Below are 18,207 nucleotides of genomic sequence, written 5' to 3'. Positions count from 1 at the left end.
GGAACAACGGAGCTCTCCAAGACAGCTGAAAGGGAATCCTAAGCTGGAGGATCACCAAAGCGAGTATATGTACCTGCGGGCATGAAACGCAGCCCCCCAAAGAAAGGGGGTTAGTACGGAATATGTACTGAGTATATAAAGCATAAAATACAGTAAAGAGGATCATAACTGAAATAGAGATTACCAGAAACAAGTATGACTTTTAAAACATCAATACACTTGCCTTATGAAATGAAAATTATGCATATCAATATCATATATCATGTATATAACGTGTCCCGGCCCTCTAGTGAGGGACTCGGTGAATAAGGTCGCCACATACCATCCTTGGCGCCATAATCACATCATCACACCATCACATCATCACACCTTCATATCATCACATCATCACACCATCACATCATCACACCTTCATATCATCACATCATATACATATATAACGTGTCCCGGCCTTCTAGTGAGGGACTCGGTGAACAATGCAGTGAAACTGTGCACGAAAACGTGTCCTGGCCCGGGACTCAGTGAAAGACATATTGAGGCACGTACGAGCAGAGTAGTGAGCAACTATATGCAATTTAAATCATATCTGAGACTCAATGGAATAATCAAAACGAACCATCATTTGCAAATCAAGACAATAGTCACATCAAATACCTTTCGAATGTCACTGTGAATTATATCAAAATAGAACTCTGGAACAATATGTACGTATCAAAACATAATAAAGTATGTTCTGGGAATCAAGAACATTAGCCATCCTAGTGGCTCTAAGAATAGGAATTTCTTTGGAACCATATACACATCGTCTGTTCGTTTCATAAAGATCATGCCAAAAAGAAAGAAGGGTTAACTTTACATACCTGTTAACGATTAATCATAATCTCGTTCGCTTCGTTGCTCTTTTAGCCTATTTCATATAAAAGTAACGCTATCGTTAGTAACTATAATTTCTAGTTCATAAACCCACAGCCCATCGCTTATAAAACTTATTCTTTAACTCATACTTTCTCGTTTAGGGTTTTTCATTAGTTAAGGACTTAACGAAAATCGGGCAGCATTTCCCCTGTATATTCCCCTAACCCGAATTTCCAATTATCCTCCTGTTAACACAGAAATACCAACAATAGAGATATACGTACATAATTCGCACAATTCAGCCCATAACAATTCTAACAACCCAACAACCTTTCTGAATCCATTTCAACCTACAATTTTATATAACAACAATTTCATGCATTTTCCTAATTCCAATTTCGTCCAATCCAATTTTAATAATTCCATTCCAATACTATTAACACAATTACACCATAAAATAAGAAAATCTTATCAAATTTTTCTCGGAGGAATTTCTACGCTCAATTGCTCTAATTTTACAATTTCTTCTTCTCCAACTTAATATCCAATGTTGCTATCACCTCCTTGAACTTGTAATTCAATTTGAAACTCAATCAACAACAAGAAAGCAAATTTTTTCTTAAACACCATGGCTGGCCGAACCATGGCTGCCATGGTTATGCATATTTTTTTTCCTTTTCTTAAGCTTCCAATTTGGAAATGAAAGTGAATTGTTCACTTTAGTCATTGACACACACACACACACACACACACACACATATATATATATATATATATATATATATATATATATATATATATGGTGTCCTTATATTGGACATGTACCCTCACCCCTTATGACTCATCTCTTTTTCTTTTTCTTTTTCTTTTTTTTATTTAAATCGGGTGGGGCCCACAATAATAATTAGGCTAATTAATTAATTTTAATTAATCCCTAATTCTTACTTAATAATCTAATCACAATTAATTAGTCCCTAATCTCTAATAATATTTCTATGCTAAATAACATTTATAAACAACTTCTGTTTTAATTAAAAATTGAAAATTAAAGGTTCCTATTTCGTATCCGAAAATGATCCCGTCTTTAACTTGAGTCGATTCTCTTTGCGAATAATTCGACGTATAAAAATACGGGGTATAACAGTGATAAAAGTGGTATCAGAGCAGTTCCGTCCTAGGGTGTGTCTACGAGCCGTGTCCAGCAGAGTCTTGTTTATGGGTGTGAAGCGCACCACACTTATAAACAAGAGGTTGCGAGGCATTTAGGAAAAATGATCATTCTCCTTCTTACTAGATCGTGCGATAGAGCCATGTTATAAGATTTTCTCCTCCCTAATTGTCCGTTATGATTTTAGTGATGTCGGTAAAGAGGAAAGCCACAGCCGCCCAGAAGGGCAAGGCTACGACAGAAAGGCGGATAGAAAAGGAGCCGCTAACTAATGTAGAAGAAGGTGAATCTCATAATGAGGCTCCATCTAATACCTCTCACACTCCGCCTATTCTAGAAGAGAAAGAGGGGGCTTCAGTTCCAGCTCCTATACCTCCAGCTCCTCCGCCGGGTGCTTCGGGTCAACAAATGATCGAAGCTATTCAGTTATTGACGCAGTTAGTTGCCGCTCAGGCGCAGCGGCAAAGTACGGGTTCAGGTGACAGGGCGACTAGTGCTAGAGCCCGTGATTTTATGAGTTTGAATCCCCCAGAATTTTTTGAGTCAAAGCCGGATGAAGACCTGCAAGGCTTTATTGATGAGATGCTGACAACACTGAGAATTATCCATGTCTCCGATACTGAGTCTGTAGAGTTAGCATCTTATAGACTCCGGGATGTGGCGGTTCTTTTGTACAATAACTGGATATCTTCAAGAAAGTAAAATGCACCTCCCCCAGTTTGGCAAGAATTTGTAGATGCTTTTCTTCGCCATTATTTGCCACCCGAGGTTCGAAGGAACCGAGCTGACAAGTTTCTGAATCTAAAGCAAGGGAATATGAGTGCTCGGGAGTATAGCCTTCACTTTAATTCATTGGACCGGTATGTTCCCGCTATGGTGGCCGATATGGGAGATAGAGTGCATAGATTTGTGAGTAGCTTAGGGCCACATTTGTTTTAAGATTGCTTGACAGCTTCATTGCAAGAGGGGATGGATATTTCCTGTATTCAGGCTCACGCCCAGAATTTAGAGGAACAACAACAGCCGCAGAGGGGTGAGCGTGATATTGATAGAGGGCAGAGTAAGAGGGCTAGATCTATTGGTGTTGGCAGCGACTATAGAGGGGGATCGAGGTAGTCATATTCTAGATATTCATGTCAGTCGGCGACTAGTACACTTCCTCGGTTTACGGGCAGAATATTTGACCACCTCATTCATTTAGGACAGGGTCAGAACTCGAGAGCTTCGGGTTTCCAATTTGGAGATGATTATAGTTAGAGGAGACCACCGGTCCCATGATGTAGTCAGTGCAGAAAGTTACATTCGGGCCCGTGTCGTCAAAGCTCTGATGCTTGTTATGTTTGTGGACAAACTGGGCACGTGATGCGTGATTGTCCCTCTAGGTACGGTAGAGGTGGAGTTCACCCCACAAGATCAGCAGCTGGTTGTTCTTCGTCCGTACGCCCGATAGGGCAGACTCTCCAGATTCTAGCGGGTCGAGGTAGAGGCAGAGGGGGAGCGTCCAATTCAGGTGGCACTAAGCCCCGTATATATGCTTTAGCCGGACGTCAGGATTTGGAGTCCACCCCGGATGTGGTTACAGGTATACAATCTATATTCTCTCATGACGTCTATGCATTGATAGATCCGGGTTCTACATTGTCTTATATTACTCCTTATATTGCTGGTCGTATTGGGCTGAAACCCAAGCCAATTAAGCCTTTTGAGGTATCTACTCAGGTTGGTGATCCCGTGATAGCTAGACAAGTATACAAGGATTGTGTGATTGTGGTATGCGATCGTCAGACTAAAGTTGATCTAGTTGAGCTAAAAATGCTAGATTTCGATGTGATTACGGGTATGGATTGGTTGGCCTCTTGTTATGCCAATGTCGATTGCCGAATGAAAGTAGTTCGATTCCAATTCCCGGGAGAGCCCGTGTTCGAATGGAAACGTAATACAGCTTCTCCTAGAGGTAGGTTTATTTCCTACCTTAAGGCAAGGAAGATGACAGCAAAAGGTTATATTTATCACCTAGTCCAAGTTCATGACACCGAGGCAGAGCCACCGACTTTTCAATCCATCCCGATAGTGAATGAATTTCCGGATATATTTCCAGATAAACTTCCAGGTCTTCCTCCGGAAAGAGAGATTGATTTTGCGATTGATATGTTACCAGATACTAAACCAATCTCCATTCCTCCTAACTGAATGGCTCCTGCAGAATTGAAAGAGCTAAAGGCACAATTGAAAGATTTGCTTGAGAAGGGGTTTATTAGGCCCAGTTCGTCACCGTGGGGAGCACATGTCCTATTTGTGCGCAAGAAAGATGGTTCTTTACGAATGTGTATTGATTATAGGCAGCTGAATAAGGTGACGATAAAGAATAAATATCCGCCACCTAGAATTGATGATTTGTTCGACCAATTATAGGGTGCCAAGTGGTTTTCCAAAATAGATCTGAGGTCAGGTTATCATCAAGTGAGAGTTAGAGAAGAAGATATTTCTAAAGCAGCTTTCAGAACGAGATATGACCATTATGAATTTCGGGTGATGTCATTTGGGTTGACTAATGATCCGGCGGTATTTATGAACCTGATGAATAATGTATTCAGACCTCTCTTAGATCTGTTCATGATCGTGTTTATTGATGATATTCTGGTATACTCTCGGACAGAACCCGAGCATGCAAACCATTTGCGTATTGTACTTGGGATTCTTCGGACTCGTGAATTGTATGCTAAGTTTTCGAAATGTGAATTCTGGAGGAATTCTGTAACTTTTCTAGGCCACATTATTTCAGCTGATGGCATTCGAGTTGATATTGAAGCTGTGAAGACTTGGCCAAGGCCCACAACACCTACAGAAGTCCGTAGTTTTCTGGGATTGGCAGGTTACTATAGAAGATTTGTGGAAGGGTTTTCCTCTATTTCAGCACCATTGACAAAGCTAACTTAGAAGTCAGCAAGATTCCAATGGACTGATGCTTGTGAATGCAGTTTCCAAGAATTGAAGGATAGATTAACTTCAGCCCCAGTCCTGACACTCCCAGAAGGACCAGATGGTTATGTTGTATATTGTGATGCCTCTAGTGTTGGGCTAGGATGTATGTTGATGCAGTACGGTAAAGTCATTGCCTATGCTTCAAGACAGTTGCGGAAACATGAGAAGAATTATCTGACCCATGACCTTGAGTTGGCTGCGGTTATCCATGCACTAAAGATGTGGAGACACTATTTGTATGGTGTACATGTTGATATTTATACAGATCATAAGAGTCTCCAATATATTTTCAAACAGAAGGAGTTGAATCTTCAGCAGAGACGGTGGTTGGAATTATTGAAAGATTATGATATGAGTATCTTATACCACCCTGGAAAGGCGAACGTAGTAGCTGATGCACTTAGCCGTAAATCAATAGGAAGTATATGTAAGGTTCCTTCGAAAAAAGAAAGAATTAATTCGTGAGCACCACCACCTAGCCAGCCTTGGAGTTCGCCTAATTGATTCAGGTAATGTAGAAATTGGTATTCACAACCCAACTGTTTCATCCTTAGATATGGAGGTGAGAGAGCGCCAATATGAAGACCCTCAGCTGAGTCACTATAGAGATACACTTCATGAGAAGGAGAAGTCGCCATTTGAAATTTCTACAGATGGAGTTCTTAGATATCGAGACAGGCTATGTGTTTCGAATATTGCGGGACTACATCGTCGAATTCTAGAAGAAGCTCATTACTCCCGGTATTCTATTCACCCAAGGGCGACAAAGATGTATCACGATTTTAAGCTAATGTGTTGGTCGGATGGAATGAAGAAGGACATAGCAGAATTTGTAGCTCAATGTCCAAATTGCCAACAAGTGAAAATCGAACATCAAATGCCAGGAGGATTATTGTAGGCTATGGAGATTCCAACCCGGAAATGGGAAGTGATCAACATGGATTTCATTGTAGGGCTACCCCATTCTCGAAGAAAGTATGACTCCATATGGGTGATCGTGGACAAACTCACGAAATCAGCTCATTTTCTTCCAGTCAGAACCATATATTCAGCAGAAGATTATGCAAGGTTGTATCTTAAAGAGATTGTGCGACTTCATGGTGTCCCAATATCTATTATTACAGATAGGGGAGCACAATTTACAGCTAAATTCTGGAAGTCTTTCTAAGAAGGTTTGGGTACTCAGGTAAGGCTTAGCACAGCGTTTCATCCACAAACTGATGGGCAAGCTGAACGCACTATTCAGACCTTGGAAGATATGTTATGGGCATGTGTGCTAGATTTCGGTGGTAGTTGGGATGACCACTTACCTCTTATTGAGTTTGCAAACAATAATAACTATCATTCCAGTATTCAGATGGTCCCGTACGAAGCTCTGTATGGAAGGAAGTGTAGATCCCCAATTGGGTGGTTTGAAGTAGGAGAGGTATAGCTAATAGGTCTTGAGTTGATTCAACAAGCAGTGGAGAAAGTCAAGGTTATCCGAGATCGACTAGTGACAGCCTAAAGTCGCCAGAAATCTTATGCAGACAACCGTCGGCGAGACTTAGAATTTCAAGTTAATAATTGGGTATTCTTAAAGGTATCACCGATAAAAGGGGTGATGAAATTTGGCAAGAAGGGAAAATTGAGTCCTTGATACATTAGACCTTATAAGATTGTCCGCAGGATAGGACAAGTAGCATATGAACTGGATCTACCCTCAGAACTTGAGTCAGTCCATCCAGTCTTTCACGTATCAATGCTCCGTAAGTGTGTCGGAGATCCTACTAGGATCGTGCTGGTAGATGATGTTCAAGTTACGAAAAAGTTGACTTATGAGGAGGTACACATCGCCATACTAGATAGGCAAGTACGGAGACTTAGGAACAAAGAAGTAGCTTCAGTCAAGGTCTTATGGAGAAACAATAACCAAGAGGAGATGACTTCGAAAGCAGAAGAATACATAAAGTGCAAGTACCCCCACTTGTTTCTACCCCCGGAAGAGACTCAAGATAAAATATCAACATTATGAGGTAGGTAATGCTTTCTTTTATGCTTTTGGTCGTATGTGGCCATAATTTCTTGTTATTGAGTTGTAGCCCTGTGAGGCGTGGTTATTGTGGGCTGTTTTGATAGGATGGTAGCGCTATATTATAGGGGAAACTTTGGCGAAATTTTCATAGAATTTCAGGGAACTTAACATTCGAGGACGAATGTTTTTAAATGGGGAAAAAATGTTACATCTCGGAAAATTTCATGTCGTTGCACAGTAAATATACTAACGCAGGGTGATAACGTCCAAATTCACCCTATTAATTAGAATGAGAACGGTCGTATGCAAATATAATTTACCCAACTATGAGTCGGGGTCGAATCCCACAGAGAACAATATATAGGCGATTAGGAAAAGTAGGAATTATCACCAATAACAGCTAAGCCAAACCATAGATAATATTTTGGTTTTGTTTGAGAGAAAATTATAACTAATGCAAAAATGTAAACTAACCTAGAAAGCCAGTAAAATGACCAATGGCCACAAGCATGGATATAAGGGAAACTACGCTCAAGTAACGATCCAATGTACTTCATGATTTACAAATAATGGTGAGTTTATATGACTTAGCCTCGGATAATGACTCTAAATTAGCTTCTTCCGAAGACTAACTAGACTACCTAATTGAATATCCCTAAAGCAATTACGAGCATTAAGAACACCCGAATATGGCTACAAGTAGGGGTGGGCACGGTATGGTATATACCGAATACCATATCGATACCGAAGTTTTTAATACCGCGGTTTTAGTATTATGGTATTTGGTATGAATTTAAATTTTCTTTGGTATTCGGTATGGTATTTGGTATTTATAAAATGGATACCGAAATACCGTATACCATACCGAAGTTTATACTACATATATACAATCCATATATATTATATTTACTACTGCTAAATATATAGACTAGTTTTCGTATAAAAAATTACATCACATCTCATTTAATGCCAATTTGTATCTAATAGAAAATTGTACCATCAAAGCTAACTTTTTATCCAATATTTTCATGCTTTTAGTCTTTCACATATGCTGAGGCCTAGAAGCAGCCTTTAATTTGTCTCTGCTATTTTTCCAATACATTAAGACTTGAAATGGTGGAAATGGCCTATTCTCTCTGCTGCTGAATGAAATTTTTGGTGTAAAATTGTTTAGGACCGAAGATTATGCTTAATTTTGGCTAATGTTGTTTAGACTTTGAAACTTTGACTACTCTATCGTGATTCAAATGTCCGTTGTGCAATTGATTAACGAAGAAAATTGCTTGTACTTTCTTTAAAATACGTCTATTTGTGTATGGTGTTAGTTTAATATAATTGAGAAATCTCGAAGTCATAATCCTTTATTACATGAGTATATACGTAAGTCGAAGTCAAATAAACTATGGTTACCGAATTACCGTACCGTGAAATACCGAAACCGAAATTAAAAATACCGAACCGTACCGAATTAATTTGGTATGGTAATGGTATCGTATTTTTAAAAACCGAATACCGAAGTTACCGAACCGAAGTTTCAAATACCGTACCATACCGTACCATGCCCACCCCTAGCTACAAGTGGTGTCGCCTATCCCTAGGTCGATTTCCATTAGATGAGGGTTAACGCCCCAAATTCTTGTTAATTAATCTTTCCCAATCCCGAGTTTGCCTCTTCAAGGTTTAAATCGAAATAAATGGGCAAGTCTTAGGGTTAGCTACTCCCTTAAGAATCATTCAAAATGAGATTAATTAAAGAAACAATAACCCACTTCATTAGGAATAAAATCATTCAACACATAAGCAAAACAAGAGATTCAATCCAAACTTAAACAATATATACTTCCATAAACAAGGTTCAAGTATTGAAATGAAATACTACACACATAAATATTCAATACAAAACAAGGAATTGAAGAAAGGATTAAGAAATATCTCATTAAAGTGCTTCCAATCTTCTCCTCCAATGGTGTTGGTGAAACCCTAGCCTCCAAAACTTGATGAAAAACTGCCAAAGATCTGTTTAGAAAACCCTAGTTGGCTTTTTATAGGCACTGGAATGGCAGAAATCGTCAAAGCCCAAGTTCTGGTCGAACTGGGCCGAAAATCCTTCTACGCGAACGCGCCATGTTGTTTCGCAAACGCATGGAATCATGCTCTTTATTAAGCGCGGTCGCGTGTCATTCCGGCGCGAACGTGTGGATGACCTGCGCGAACGCGCAGAGTAATTTTCCACCCAAAATTTTCAGAATGTCCAATTGTTTCCAGTTTTGCAGCTTTTTTTGCTTGTTTTCCACACTTAGGCTCTAGGGACCCCGTATTACCTGAAACACATTAAAAACCACATAAAATAACATAGACTTGCTTAAAAAACAAGTAAAACTTATAGCCGAAAAGCGTCGATTGTGGCGTAAAATCACGCCACATCACAGGGTAAGGCGTATAAGATGTTTCCGCAAGTAAGAAGTAGTACTTAACAGTTCCCATTAAGATTCCAAAGACGTTTGAAGCAAGAGAAGAGAGTTCGTTAAGAAAGGCAAAGTATACGTTGTGTTTCGGAAAGGATTTGCAAAGTACCAATTTAATGTTGACTTAATGATGTCTTAAAGAAGTGTTATAATGCCCCTTAGATTGTTAATGAAGTGTTAAACAAGTGCTAAGAAGGTTACATAAAAATTTGAGGCAAAAAGAAACGACGGAATTAATCTCGGAAAAATGGAGTTATACGACCACTTATACGGTCCGTATAACTTTATACGGTCCGTATAAGGGTCCGTATAACCTAACGGGAAGGATGTTTTCCATGATGGTGAATCACGGTCACTTATACAGACCGTATAATGTTATATGGACCGTACAAGTGTCCGTATAAGTCCCGACAGGCTGAGTTATTTTCAAGTATATAAATATGTTCCCACTTTTATTTTATCATTCTTTCACTTCGCCACTTCTCTCCAAGTCTCTAGAACATTCCACGCATTTCATATACAAGAATTCAAGGGAAATCAAAGATCAACTTCATCAAACCAAGAGAATCAAGTGTAAGGAGGCTCCTTAGGGTTCCTAGAACTCAATAAATTCTTTGGAAGAGAAACTAGGGTTTTCTTCAAGTGGAGCATTTCCATCCAAAACTCATTCCTACATAATCAAAGGTAAGTTTTATGATCATTTCATACTATTTGGAATATTGAGGGGTTTAAAGACTTGGATTATGGAAGAAAAAAGAATATGGAGCTTAAATGTGAAAATAATGATATTTTTGAGTAATAGTTGACATGAATCATGACTATTGATGTATTATGAGAAAAACCTTGTTGTAAACGATACAAATGACTTTGAGGAAGTATAATATGAGAACGAATACGATGTTGTGTGATAATGTTGGTTATGGGTGATTTGAAATGGGATTGGAAGAATTGAATAAGGTATAGTTTGATGAAGGTTGTTGATCATGATATTATAAATGTTGTTATTGACGTTTGGGAGTTGTTATATCGTATAGAGAAAGTTGTATAAATAAAGGAGATGTTTCCCAATTTTCGTTACCTTTAGCTTAAGATTAAGTATATTTCCAACTATCTAATTCTAGTAAGGATTCCTTTGAATGTAGAATTACGAACTTGGAAGGGTACGTATAGTCGGCAAGTTAGAAAGGCATAAAGGTATGTAAGGCTAGTCCCTAATTTTCTAAGGCATGATTCCTATGACATGATTCGCTTTATCTTTCTATGACCTTCTTACATTCCGAAAAATATGAGTCAATGTTTATAAAGAGCTTTCGATGAGATAAAGCTTATGCTATGTTATGAATCCAATAATGATGATGATGAGTCTAAGCCTAGAGATCCTAAAGCCCATGACACGATATTTCCACGAAGTTAATGATCCTTATACGCTTTCTTTGATGTTATTCATTATTGCTAGACCCACCTTATGATGTTAGTTCCTTCAAGGTGGGGTATGATGATTATGATTGTTCCATAATGGAATCCGGGTCCTCGACCTTACGTTACCCTGGTAGAGTTATAGTTGTCTTTAAGTTCTTATGCATGCTTTATGAGATGTATATGATGATGAGATTACACTGTGACTATAAGGCCGGATATGTCACCGCTAATGCGGGCTGCTTACGATTACAACGTGCCTAAGTGGCCGGACATGTCACCGCGAAGGCAGGCTGCTTATGAGTACACAGTGCCTAGAGGGCCGGATATGACACCACTAGTGGGCGATGGGTGATAGTTACCCGGACGCGAATTAACGATAATGGTATATATGATATGCATACATGTGTTTTCCTTTAAAGGTTAAGCAGGTTATATCCTCAGCTCATGTTTCATTGTTTCTTCACTATTCAGTACAATGTTCGTACTGACGTCCTTTCTCTTTGGACGCTGTATTCATGCCCACAGGTTGACAGGGAGACGGTGAAGATCCGTAGGAGCTTATCAGCGGATTCACAGGAGCACTCCACTATTCCGGAGGTGCTACTTATGATCATATTCTTTTGTGTAAATACTTGGGCACGACGGGGTCCTGTCCCGTCCTTATGTCTAGTACTCTAGTAGAGGCTCGTAGATACGTACGTGTGGGTAGTTGATGTTCCATGATGATCACATTGTACTTTTTTATATCATTTTTGTATCCATGAGGGATTATATGGGTCGCTTTGGAGACTATATATGTTTAGGTTGAGTATGATGATTAGCCTAATGAGAGGTGCTCGGTAGTCAGCTCTGGGTACCCGTCATGGCCCCCTAGTCGGGTCGTGACAAAAAGAGACATAGTAAAGTTCGTGTCTCGGAGTTTGAATTGTCAACAAGTGAAATATGAGCATCAGAAGCCTGGTTGTGTGATTTAGAAGAAGTGGGAGCGGATCGCTATGGACTTTGTAGTCGGATTGCCACGGACTTTGGGAAAATTTGATGCGATGTGGGTCATATGTTGACCAAATCTGCACATTTCTTACCGGTTCAGACTGCTTACAATTCTGAGAAGTTGGCCAACATCTACATCCGGGGATAGTTAGTTCACATAGGGTGCCCATTTCTACCATTTCAGATCGAACAGTTTACATCTCATTTCTAGCGGTTTATGCATAAGAAGATGGTTACTCTGGTAGAGCTCAGTATAACTTTTTCACCCTCAAACAGATGGTCACTCTGGGTGGACTATTCAAGTCCTTGAAGATATGTTGCGGGCCTGTGTGATAGACTTTTGTGGTCATTGAGACCAGTTCTTACCTTTTGTGGACTTTACTTACAGCAATAGTTATCATTGTAGTATTAAGATGACATCATTCGAGAAACTATATGGTAGAAGGTGTTGCTCTCCGATTGGTTGGTTTGATGCTTTCGAAGTTAGGCTATGGAGTACATATTTGTTGAAAGATTCCTTGGATAAGGTTAAGTTGATTCACGAGAGACTTCTGACGGCTCAGAGTAGGCAAAAGAGTTATGTGGATCAAAAGGTTTGTGAGTTAGAGTTCATGGTTGGAGAGCGGGTTCTATTGAAGGTTTCACCCATGAAGGGTGTGATGAGGTTTGGGAAGAAGGGAAAGTTGAGCCCGAGGTATATTGGCCCATTTGAGATTATTCAGCGTATTGGCAAAGTGGCCTATGATTTTGCTTCACCTCATAGTTTGTCAAGTGTTTATCTACTCTTTCATATTTCAATGTTGAAGAAGTACCATTTCGATGGCTCTCATGTGATTCAATGGGATTCGGTGTTACTTGAACAGAATTTGGCTTTCGAGGAGGAGCCGATAGTCATTTTGGATAGGCAGGTTCGGAAGTTGAGGTCGAAAAAAGTAGCTTTAGTGAAAGTTCAAAGGAGGCATCGTCCGGTTGAAGAGGCTACTTGGGAGATCGAGTCGGATATGCGGACCAGATATCTCCAGCTTTTCGAGAGTTCAGGTAATTTCTCTTCTTTACCATTCGAGGATAAACATTTATTTAAGTGGTATCTGATGTAACGACCTGTTTGGCCGTTTTGAGCTTTGGGACTTATTTTTTCCAAAATTCTCTTCCGGTAGTTTTATCTTGATATTTATGACTTGGGGGAATAGGTGACTCGATTCACGAGGAAATAGGTGAGTTTCATATCCGAATTAGAGAGATTGGAAGTTATTAAGTTAAGGAAATAAAGAAGTTTGACCAAAGTCAACATCCGGGGTAAATGGGTCTGTATCGAAGTTTTTCGATTTCAATAGGTCCGGAATGTGATTTATGGCTTAGTGGAGTCGTTGGTTCGAGTCCTAAGGGTTCGAGTGTGATTTGAGTCATTGGTTGAGAGCTAGTTAAGTTAAGGATTTGGAGTTGACCTCGGTCAACATCAAGTCATTACAACCTCTTTTCGGTGTTTTGAGTGCACGAGCAGGTTCGTAGCGTGTTTTATGATCGAAATGCATATTTGGTTTGTGTTTGGGAGGTCCCAGATGAGTTTCGGGTACTGAATAAGGATTTTGGAGACACCAGATTTTTTCATGTATGTATCTGGTTTCTTCCATCGCGTTCGCGATGCTTTAGGGTTCTAGGGGACCGTGATCGCAATATTCCGCTCGATTTCACGATGGGGGTTCGAGGTCTGGGCTAGATGATAATGTCCAAATCCACTCCTCAAAGATAAAGTGTGCACAGTCGTCGCAATAGTCAGGAATCCACAGGGAACAATATAAAGGCGATTTAAACAAGTAAGGAATTATCACCAACTAAGCTAAGCCAAACACTTTTTCAATATTTGATTTTTGGTTTGAAAACTAATAAAGATAAAACTAACTAGAAAGCGGGTAAAATGATTAATGGCCACAAGTATGAATACAAAGGAAATTATGCTCAAGTAACGATCCAATGTATTTCACGATTTTACAACTAAGAGTGAGTTTACGCTAATTAGATAATGATTTCTAAAATCTCATCAAAAGTCTCTCGACCAAATTGATGAATGTCATTACTAAGCTTTCTCAAGCCTTAGAATGTAGAAAATGTGAATGATCAATACGATCTCAAGTAACTTTCCTATCTCTAGCTCAAGTTATTAGATGAGGTTTAAAGCCTCAAATTCTTGTTAATTAATCTTTTCCAACCTCAATCTTCCTCTCTCGAGCTCAAATCGAGGTAAATGGGCGGGTCTTAGGGTTAGCTAATCCCTTAAGAAACATTAAAGAACAAGATTAATTAAAACAACATTATCTCACTTCACTAGCAATAAAAATCATTCAATGCATAAACAAAACAAAAGTTTCATCCAACACTTCAATCATAAAATATTTCATAAACAAGATTCAAGTAATGGAATGGAGTACTACACACTTACATATTTAATACATAACAAGGAATTGAAGAAATGAGTAAAAAAGTAAGAAATTTCTCATCAAAGTCTTCAAATCTTCAATCCCCAAGTGTGGATGTAAGAACCCCAGTCTCCAAAACTTGTGTTGAATGGCCAAAGATGCAAGATATTTTGCCCAAGTCTTGCTTTTATAGTTCAACAATATTCCCCATCAAAATATGACAAAAACAGCCTCCATATTTTCAGATTTTTGAATTTGCATTTCTGGCCCTTTTTTTTTTTTTTTTTGCATTTTAGTCACTTTCTCATTTTCTTCAATTTGGTCTCTTTTGACTTGTTTTCACTTGATTTCTTTTCCGATCAATTCTAAATCACATAACCCTGTAAAATAGGAGTAAACGACATTAAATGCACTATTTTCTCAATCAAACATAACAAAAGTCTAAGCTTAAAGAAGAGATAAGTTGGTAAAATACCAACTTATCACTAGGTCACGCTGGCTTTGGTGATGGCGATGGCCATGTTGCTTTCGCGATAGGTTGGGCAGGGTTGTGCTGCGTTCACAGGCTGGGATTCGCGTTCGCGAAGGTAAAGTGGAGCAGAATTGAATTCCACCTTCGAACTTAATTGTTCATAGATCAATTTTGGGAGCTCGGATTTGGGTGATTTCAAGGGCAATCTTCAAGTTTTGGCTCTGGGGTAAGTTTCTAACTTTAGTCTAAGTATTTCCCCATGATTCCATCCTTTATTTAGCGATTTCATTCACAATTAGATCTTAGAAATTGGGGTTTTCCATGGAAATATGTTTTCAAGTAAATTATCAAATTGAAGGTCGATTTTTTATTGGATTTCAATGATTTTTGTGATTCTTAACCTTCAGGCTATGAGTAAGCTGATGTAACGACCCAATTTAGCTAAGTCGCGCAGGCACCTACCTTTCCCACCTCGGTAGGCGAACCCTCAACCCAACAATAGTAAAAAATATAAACAAATAATTGAATAAGCGGAAGAGATAAAATCACGTAATTCTGACGATAATAATATAGAAAATAGCCGAAAGTAAGGAAAATACACCCCCAGAGTCTGGTCTAATCCATACAAGAGCATCTAACTAGAATATACAAGTCTGGAATATCAATAATACATCAAGTCTGAATATGTCTCGGAATTTAAAATAAGACATAAGTAAAGAAGAATCTTCAAGGCAGCGGACGTCTCATGCTCACCCTGTAGACTCTAAGCAATTCTCAGAGCGACTATCAGCCACAAGAAACAGAGGTCGATCCCACCTGGAATTCTGCATTCATAAAAGAATGCAACAAGTGCAGGTCAGTACAAACCACAGTACTGGTAAGTATCATAGGCCGACTAAGTTTAGCTAACATAATCTAGACAATAAAGTAAGATAAACAGGTAAATCAACAAGTATAAGTCAAACATAAGCCAGAAATCGAGTACACGTCATCACCTAGGTTATAGCATCTAAACCCAAGTGTGCCAAGTATCAATATATCCAATCTGAATCCAAATAACACAAGTATATCACCAAATCATCACAATCAAGTCATATATGCAATGCAATAATGTATGAAATGTAAATGCAATGCAATGCTGTGTACACATGTACTCCGGACGGAAGTATCGACGTCTCGGTAGCACAACCTATGGGGGACCCGCGGAGTCCATGTACCTCACGGTCCAGCAATAACCTGGATACTGCTACCTCACAATCCCCGCACAAACCTCGGAAATCGCTACCACACAACCTCGATTCCGGGTAACCATCGGATATCGGTCCTCACGTCACTCTCATCCAATTGAGCCCAGCTCATCACAGTGTTTCCTCAAGTATCATCAGTGTATCAACAGTATATCATGAAGGATGAGAATGCGTGAAATGAATGAGTTCAATGTCAATAATCAGATCAATATCACAAGTACCAAGTAAGGGTACGCCAACAATATCATGAAAAGGCTACATAAGCCATATAGAATACTATCCTCGTATCAATCATCAACAAGTGAGGTACTGCAATATCATCAACAAGCTATATCAATAGTCTCCAATATCTACTATCACTACGCGGCATCAAGCCAACAACAATGGAACAATCAAGTCACAACACCACGGGGTGGCTAGCCCCAATCACACAACAGGGCCCAACCAAAGACAATATTCAACCCAACTTTATACCTGAAGGTTTACATGCTTTCTCCGACAATATTATCTAAATATATGTTTCGCTAAACGAAGTCTCACCATAGGGTAAACTGTAACCTACCCGGAAGGTCGAACAACAATATCACCAACAATCACTCCTTAGGCTTTCCTTTAAGCCTCGAGATTAAGAAAGTCTAAGCATATTCGAATCATGGAATTAGAATCAAGAAGCACATCATACGAACCCTACTTCTATTCAAGACCCAAATCCCCAACCTATGGAATAGGGTTTATGAACTAGAAGGGTGAAATTAGGAATCTAAAGGTCCCAACATGAAATTAAACCTCTAGGTGATCAATTCCCATTAATAGCAAGCAAGAATAATCAATAATTCACTCAATTTCGGATTCTAGGCAAAACCCCCAAATTTGGGTATAAAACCTAACCTTAAATTCACCAATTAAGCCTTGGAAAAGGAAGACTCGAGTTACTATAGCTAATACCCATCAATATCATGCTAACCCATACTAATTCCATCAAATAAACAAGGTTTTATCATCATAAGATCATTAGAGAAGAACCCACAAAACCCCTTTTTTTTTTTCTCTTACCATTTAAGAGAAATCTAGGCATGGATTATTGATTAGGAAAAGCTAATGAATGATTTAGAGACAAGATTGCTACCTTAGAGAAGAAATCAGTGAAAAACCTCCCAAAATCGCCTCCTTAAGCCTCAAGAACGAGTACGGGAAATGATTTAATGTCTAAGGGTTTTAACATATTAAAAGGCCTTTGACTCAGCTAATATCGATTCTGCAGCAGTGGTACCGCCTCGGCGGCCAATCAGACCACCATGACGGTCCACTTACAAAGCCCTTAGTCGCTTCAGCGGCCAGGCAACCGCTATAGCGGGCACCAGAACCAGATTCCTCAAAATAACACAATATCAATCTTGAAATCCTGACTAATACTCGAGGCCATCAGCTCACAAACCACAAACAGCAGACACACATAAAAACACGCTAAGAACACACTCGTGGCCTCGGAATTCCCAACAGAGGTCTCGTTGACCGAGTCAACCCCCGATACCAAAATTCCAACTTCCCAACTCAAGTCCCAAAATGCACCCGAGCACATTGGGAACCGAACTAGATATGCACACAAGTCCTAAATGACCATTCGGACCTCCAGAATCAACGAATTCTCGAAAAAGATCCGTTTACCCAAAAGTCAACTTTGAGTCAATCATTTTTTGCTTTTAAGCCAAATTCCCCCAAAACTTATCCAAATCAACTCTGATGACGTCGGGAAGCGTGTCAACTGTCCCCGCGGGTCAAATATGAGCTAATAAAGCTCGAAAAAGGGTCAAAAAGGATCGAAAACGCAATAACGACCAAACAGGTCATTACAGCTAATTTTACGATGAAATTACGATTTTGATCTTTAAAGCTCGGGATTGTTTTTTTGCTTGACCTTTTGGACCCGGAATATTAGTATAATAATATGGGTGTCTACGGATTCGTATTCTTACGTATATACAATATTTGGACAGATAAGGCTCGTTCGAATGCTCAAAAGTAGGACAAGGTTGTGGATTGACCTTTCGGCTTCGGTATTAAGCCAAGTTGAGACTTACTAGACTCTTTATGAAGTGTTTGTGTTGGCTTAATGTAATTAAGGGGAGTAATGGGGAATTGGGGGTCCTGCACTGGTGAGGTGATGAGGACTTTTGTTGGTAC

Source organism: Lycium barbarum, chromosome 11 (assembly GCF_019175385.1).
Source record: "Lycium barbarum isolate Lr01 chromosome 11, ASM1917538v2, whole genome shotgun sequence".
Taxonomy (NCBI): Eukaryota; Viridiplantae; Streptophyta; class Magnoliopsida; order Solanales; family Solanaceae; genus Lycium; species Lycium barbarum.
Note: the sequence above shows the minus strand (reverse complement) of the source record.